Raw genomic sequence first — 7,086 nt, 5'->3', positions numbered from 1 at the left:
TATGATATAGAGTGACTGCTGTTCTCCATATTGTGCACAGCGTCTGCGGCTCTCTTGATTATGCACAGGGACTGCTGTTCTCTATATTATGCACAAGCACTGGTATTCTCTAAATTTGGCACAGGGACTGCTCTTCTCTACATGAAACACAGGGATAGCTGTTCTCTATATTTCACACAGGGTCTGCTGTTCTCTACCACACACAGAGGCGGTGCTGTTCTCTACTTATACGCAGTTACTGCTGTTCTTTACAGTATGCTCAAGGACTAGTGTTCACCAGATCATTCACAGGGATTGTTATTCTCTACATTATAACCAGGGACGGCTGTTCTCTATTTTTTACACAGTGACTGCTGTTCTTTTCATGATGCTCAGGAACTGCTTTGTTCACTTTATTAAACAGAGCTGCTTCTGTTCTTCATATTATGCACAGGTAAGGCTGTTCTCTATTTTCTACACAGGGAGTCCTGCTCTCTACATTATACATAAGGACAGCTGTTCTCTATCATATACACAGGGACTGCTGTTCTCTATATTATGCACAGGGGCAGCTGTGCTCTTTATTAAACACAGGGATTCAACCTGTCTATATTATACACGGTGATGGCTTTCTCTATCTTATACATAGTGCTGTCTCTTTATTAAATGCAGAGACTTCTTTTCTCGACATTGTACACAAGGACTGCTGTTCTCCATATTGCCATATTCTAAATTTGGACTGATGCTCTCTAGAACAGACACCAGGAGTGGTATTGTCTATGTTAAACACTGGAACAGCTGTTCTCTATATTATACGCAGGGATTGCAGACTTCTATGTCATAACAGGCACTGCTGATCTCTCTCCAATATACACAGGAACAGCTGTTCTCTATATTATACACAGGGACTGTGGACTTCTATGTCATACCAGGCACTGCTGATCTCTCTATTATACACTGGGACAGCTGTCCTCTATAACATACGCAGTCACTTCTGTTCTCTATGTTGAACACGGGCTGTTGTTCTCTACATTGTACGCAGTCACTGCTGTTCTCTGCATGTGTGCGGGGACTATTGTTCTCTATTTTATACATAGGGACTGCTGTTCACGATGTTATACACAGGGACTGCTCATCTCTGTCTTGTACAGACAAACTGCTGTTCTCTATATTATACAAAGGGACTGCTGTGTTGTGGAATAGACACAGTAACAGCTGCTCTCTATAGTATACACAGGGACTGCTGTTCTGTGTAATAGACACAGGGATTGCTGTTCTCCATGTTATACAAAGGGACTGCTGTTCTCTACAATGTACACAGACTCTGCTGTTTTCAACATTGTATACTGGGACTGTCGTTCTCTCTAGCGTACGCAGGACTGTTCTCTACATTACACACAGGGACTGCTGTTCTCTACATTATACACAGGGACTGCTGTTCTCTGCATTATACACAGGGACTGCTGTTATCTATAATAGACACAGGGAGTATTGTTTTCTATATTATACACAGGACTGCTCTTCTGTATAATAAACAAGAGGCTGTTGTTCTCTCCATCATACACAGGGACTGTTGGACTGTTGTTCTCTTTATTAAATACCTGGTCTGCTGTTCTCTGTATTATATTTAGGGATTAGTGTTCTCCACAATGTACAGAGGCACTGCTGTTTTCTACATTGCACACATTGACTGCTGTTCTCTACGTTGTGCGCAGGGACTGCTGTTCCCTATATTATACACAAGGACTGTTCTCTATGTTATACCATGGGACTGCAAATCTCTGTATTGTACAGAGGGACTGCTATTCTCTATATTATACATAGGGACGGCTATTCTGTGGAATAGTCACAGGTGCAGCTGTTATCTATTTTGTATACAGGGACTGCTGATCTCTATAATAGACTCAGGGACTGCTGTACTTGACATTACACACAGTATCTGCTGTTCTCTATAGTGAAGAAGGAGTGCTGTTCTCTATATTATACACAGGAACTGCTGTTCTCGACAATGTACAAAGACTGTTCTGTTCTAGATATTGCTACAGGTACTGCCTTTCTCTACACTGTATACAGGTTCTGCTGTTCTCTACAGTGTCCACAGGACTGCTGTTCTCTACATTATAAACAGGAACTGCTGTTCTCTACAATAACCTCAGGGTATGCTTCTCTCCATAATATACACAGTGACTGCTGATTTCTATATTACACGCAGGGACTGCTGTCCTCAACAATGTACAAAGGGACTGCTATTCCCTACATGAGACAGAGGATCTGCTGTTCTCTACAATATACATAGAAACAACTGTTCTCCACATTAGAAACAGGGACTGCTGTTTTCTAAATTATTCTCAGGGTTTGTTGTTCTCTTTATGATACATAGTGACTGCTATTCTCTATATTGTACATAGGGTCTGCTGCTCTCTAAAATAGACACAGTGACTGTTGTTCTCTATATTATACACAGGGACTGCTGTTCTCCATTTTGTACAAAGGCTCTGTTGTTCCCTATATTATACTCAGAGAGTGCTCTTCACTTTTTTCTACACCGGGACTGCTGTTCTCTATATTGTACACCGGGGCTGCTGTTCTCACTTATACACGGGCACTGTCATCCTCTATAATAGACAAAAGGACTGTTGTTCTCCATATTATACACAGGTATGGCTGTTCTCTCTATTACACACAGGGACTCCAGCTCTCTATAATATACACAGGGACAAGTGTTCTCTATATTACACACATCGACTGCTGTTTTCTATTATTATACACAGAGATTGCTGTTCTCTTTATTAAACGCAGGGACTGCTGTTGTCTATATTATATGTTGGGACGGCTGTTCTCTGCACTGTACACAGGGACTGCTCTACCCTACAATGTACACAGGAGCACTGTCCTCTACATTTTACACAGGTACTACTGTTCTCTACCATATACTCAGGGACATTATACGCATCGACTGCTGTTCTCTACATGAGACACAGGATCTACTGTCCTTTACAATATACACAGGGACAAGTGTTCTCCACATTAGAAACAGGGACTGCTATTTTCTGCATTATTCTCAGGGTGTGTTGTTCTCTTTATGATACAGAATGACTGCTGTTCTCTATGTTGTGCATAGCGTCTGCTGCTCTCTTGATTACATACAGGGACGGCTGTCCTCTATATTATACACAGGCACCTGGTGTTCTCTAAATTTGGCACAGGGACTGCTGTTCTCTATATTATACACAAGGACAGCTGTTCTCCATAATGTACAGAGGGTCTGCTGTTCTCTACCATACGCACAGGTGGTGCTGTTCTCTACTTATACGCAGTGACTGCTGTTCTCCACATGAGACACAGAGACTGCTGTTCTATACAATATGCTCAAGGACTAGTGTTCACCAGATCATACACAGGGACTGCTGTTTTACACATTATACACAGGGATTGTTAATGTCTACATTATACCCAGGGACGGCTGTTCTCTATATTTTACACAGTGACTGCTGTTCTCGATATTATGTACAGAGACTTTGTTCGCTTTATTAAATACAGGGACTTCTTTTCTCCATATTCTGCACAGGTTTGCTGTCCTCTACAATGTGTACAGACACTGCTGTTCTCGATGTTGAATACATGGGCTGCTTTTCTCTACATTGTACGCAGTCACTGCCTTTCTCTGCATGTGCGCAGGGGCTATTGTTCTGTATTTTATACATAGGGACTGCTGTTCACTATTGTTTTGATGTTTAGACTACTTACAGTGTGGAAACAGGCTCTTCGACCCAACAAGTCCACACCGACCCGCCGAAGCGCAACCCACCCAGACCCAATCCCCTACACCTAACGCTACGGGCAATTTAGCATGGCCAGTTCACCTAACCTGCACAATTTTGGATTGTGGGAGGAAACCGGAGCACCCAGAGGAAACCCACGCAGATACGGGGAGAATGTGCAAACTCCACACAGAGAGTCGCCTGAGGCGGGAATTGAACCCGGGTTTCTGGCGCTGTGAGGCAACTGTGCCACCATGCCGCCCACAATGTTATACACAGGGACTGCTCATCTCTGTATTGTACAGACAAACTGCTGTTCTCTATATTATGAAAAAGGGACTGCTGTTGCATATAATAGACGCAGGGACTGCTGTTCTCCATATTATACAAAGGGACTGCTGTTCTCTCCAATGAACACAGACTCTGCTCTTTTCAACATTGTACACTGGGACTGCTATTTTCTACAGTGTATGCAGGACTACTGTTCTCTACATTATGCACTGCAACTGCTGTTCTCGATATTATACACAGGGTCTGTTGTTTAATATATATTATGCACAGTGACTGCTGTTCTTTATTTTAGACACAAGAACTGCTGTTCTCATTATTAAATATAAGGACTAATGCTCTCTATATTGTACACAGGGACTGCTGTTCTCTCTTGTGCACGGACCCTGTTGTCCTCTATAACAGAAACACAGACTGCTGTTCTCCATATTATTCACAGGTAAGGCTGTTCACTATATTACACACAGGGACTCCTGCTCTCTATAATATACACAGGAACACATGTTCTATATATTACACAGGGATACTGTTCTCTACCAGACACTCACGGACAGTTGTACTCTATATTATACACTGGGACTGCTGTTCTCTACATGAGACACAGGATCTGCTGTTCTGTTTATAAAACACAGGGAATGCTATTCTCTGTATTATGCACAGGCACTGGTGTTCTCTAAAATAGACAAAGGGACTGCTGTTCTCTATATTATACATAGGGATAACTGTTCTCTATATTATACGCAGTGACTCAAGTTATATATATTATACACAGGAATAACTGATTTCCATATTGTACTAAGGCCCTGCTGTTTTCTATATTATACACAGAGAGTGCTGTTCACGTTTTTTATACTCAGGGTCTGTTGTTTTCTATATTGTACACAGGGACTGCTGTTCTCCATATTGTACACAGGGACTGCTATTCTCTCTCATACACGTGCATGGCTGTTCTGTATAATTGATACAAGGACTTCTGTTTTCCATATTATACACAGGTAAGGCTGTTCTTTATATTACACAGATGGACTCCTGCTGTCTATAATATACACAGGGACAAGTGTTCTCTATATTATACACAGCAATGCCCATCTTCCATATTATGCAAAGGGATTGCTGTTCTCTTTATTAAATACAGGGACTTCTGTTCTCTATGTTACAGATAGGGACGGCTGCTCTCTAAACTCTACACAGGGACTGATCTTCCCTACAATGTTCGCAGGATTGCTGGTCTCTACATTTTACCCATGGACTAATGTTCTCTACCATATACTCAGGGACAACTGTTCTCTACATTATACGCATCAACTTGTGTTCTCTAAAATAGAGACAGGATCTGTTGTTCTCCACAATATACACAGGGACTAATGTTCTCCACATTATAAACAGGGACTGCTGTTTTTTTACATTATTCACAGGGTTTGCTGTTCTCTATATCATGCACAGGGACTGCTGTTCTCTAAAATAGACACAGGGATTGCTGTTCTCTGTGTTATACACAGGGATTGCTGTTATCTTTATTAAACAGAGGGACTGCTGTTCTCTATATTATATGTAGAGACAGCTGTTCGCTGCACTGTACACAGGGACTGCTCTTTCCTACAACGTATGCAGGAACACCGTTCTCAACATTTTTCACAGGGACTATTGTTCTCTACCATACCCTCAGGTACAGTTATTCTCTACAGTATACACATCAACATGTGTTCTCTACATGAGACACAGGGACTGCTGTACTCTATCTCATATGCAGAGACTAGTGTCCTCCACAATGTATGGAGGTACTGCTACACATTGCACACATGGACTGCTCGTCTCTACATTGTACACAGTGACTGCTGTTCTCTGCATTGTGCGCAGGGACTGCTGTAATCTGTTGTATACACAGGAACTGTTCTGTATGTCATACACAGGAACTGCTGATTTCTGTATTTACTGCTATTCTCTACATTATACATAGGGACTGCTGTTCTGAGGAATAGACATAGGTACAGCTGTTCTCTGTTTTGTACACAGGGACTGCTGTTCTCTTTCATGAACTCAGGGGCTGTTGTACTCTATATTACACGCAGTTTCTACTGTTCTCTATAGTGAACAGAAGGATTGCTGTTCTCTATGTTACTTACAGTGACCGCTGTTCTCGACAATATCCACAAGGACTATTGTTCTCCACATTGTACACAGGAACTGATATTTTATACATTACACAGGGATTGTTGTTCCCTATATTAGACACAGGGACTGCTGTTCCCAATATGAGACATTATACACAGGCAGTGCTGTCTGGAAAATAATCACAGAAACTGTTGTTCTCTATATTTTACACAGGACTGCTTTTGTCAATATTGCACAGAGGGACTGCTGTTCTTTATAAAATGCACAGTAACTGCTGTTCTCCAAACTAGACAGAGGAACTGCTATTCTCTATATTATAAACAGGAACTGCTGCTTTCTATATTACACACAGGGATAGATGTTCTCTGTATTATACACAGTGACTCATGTTCACTATATTGTACACAGGGACTGCTGTGTTCTATATTATACACAGATACAGGTATTCTCTATATTGTATACAGGGACGGCTGTTCCCTTTATTAAACACAGGGATTCATGTTCTTTATATGAGACACAGCATCTTCTGTTCTCCATATTTTACACAGGGACTGCTGTTCTCTAGATTATACAAATGGACTGCTGTTCTCTAAAATAGACACGGGGAATGCTGTTCTCTATATTATGCACAGGGACTGCAGTTGTCATTATTAAACACAGGGACTGCTGTTCTCGGCATTGTACACACACTGTTTTTCTCTATATTATACACAGGGACTGCTATTCTCTATATTATACATATGAACTGCTGTTGTCAATATTGCACACAGGGACTCATGTTCTTTATAAAATGCACAGGCACTGATATTGTCTAAAATAGAGAGAGAGACTGTTATTCTCTATATTGTAGACAGGGACTGCTGTTCTCTAAAATAGACACAGGGACTGTTGTTCTCTATATTATACACAGGGACTGCTGCTCTCGGTATTACACACAGGGATAGCT

The 7,086-nt window shown here is 41.4% G+C and overlaps 1 long non-coding RNA gene across 1 annotated transcript; it reads left to right on the top strand.

Annotated features, from left to right (window-relative positions):
- Positions 1–309: 309 nt before the first annotated feature.
- Positions 310–5,023, top strand: LOC148148876 (uncharacterized). The gene is made up of 3 exons (XR_015758705.1): positions 310–433; positions 4,386–4,467; positions 4,914–5,023. It is a non-coding gene; the product is annotated as an uncharacterized LOC148148876 (long non-coding RNA).
- The last annotated feature ends 2,063 nt before the right edge of the window (positions 5,024–7,086 follow it).

The sequence above is a fragment of the Chiloscyllium plagiosum genome, unplaced genomic scaffold, assembly GCF_037043375.1.
Source record: "Chiloscyllium plagiosum isolate Xiang-an unplaced genomic scaffold, Cpla_swu_hap1 HiC_scaffold_11, whole genome shotgun sequence".
In the NCBI taxonomy this organism is placed as follows: domain Eukaryota; kingdom Metazoa; phylum Chordata; class Chondrichthyes; order Orectolobiformes; family Hemiscylliidae; genus Chiloscyllium; species Chiloscyllium plagiosum.
Note: the sequence above shows the minus strand (reverse complement) of the source record. Positions and strands in the feature narration are given on the sequence as shown.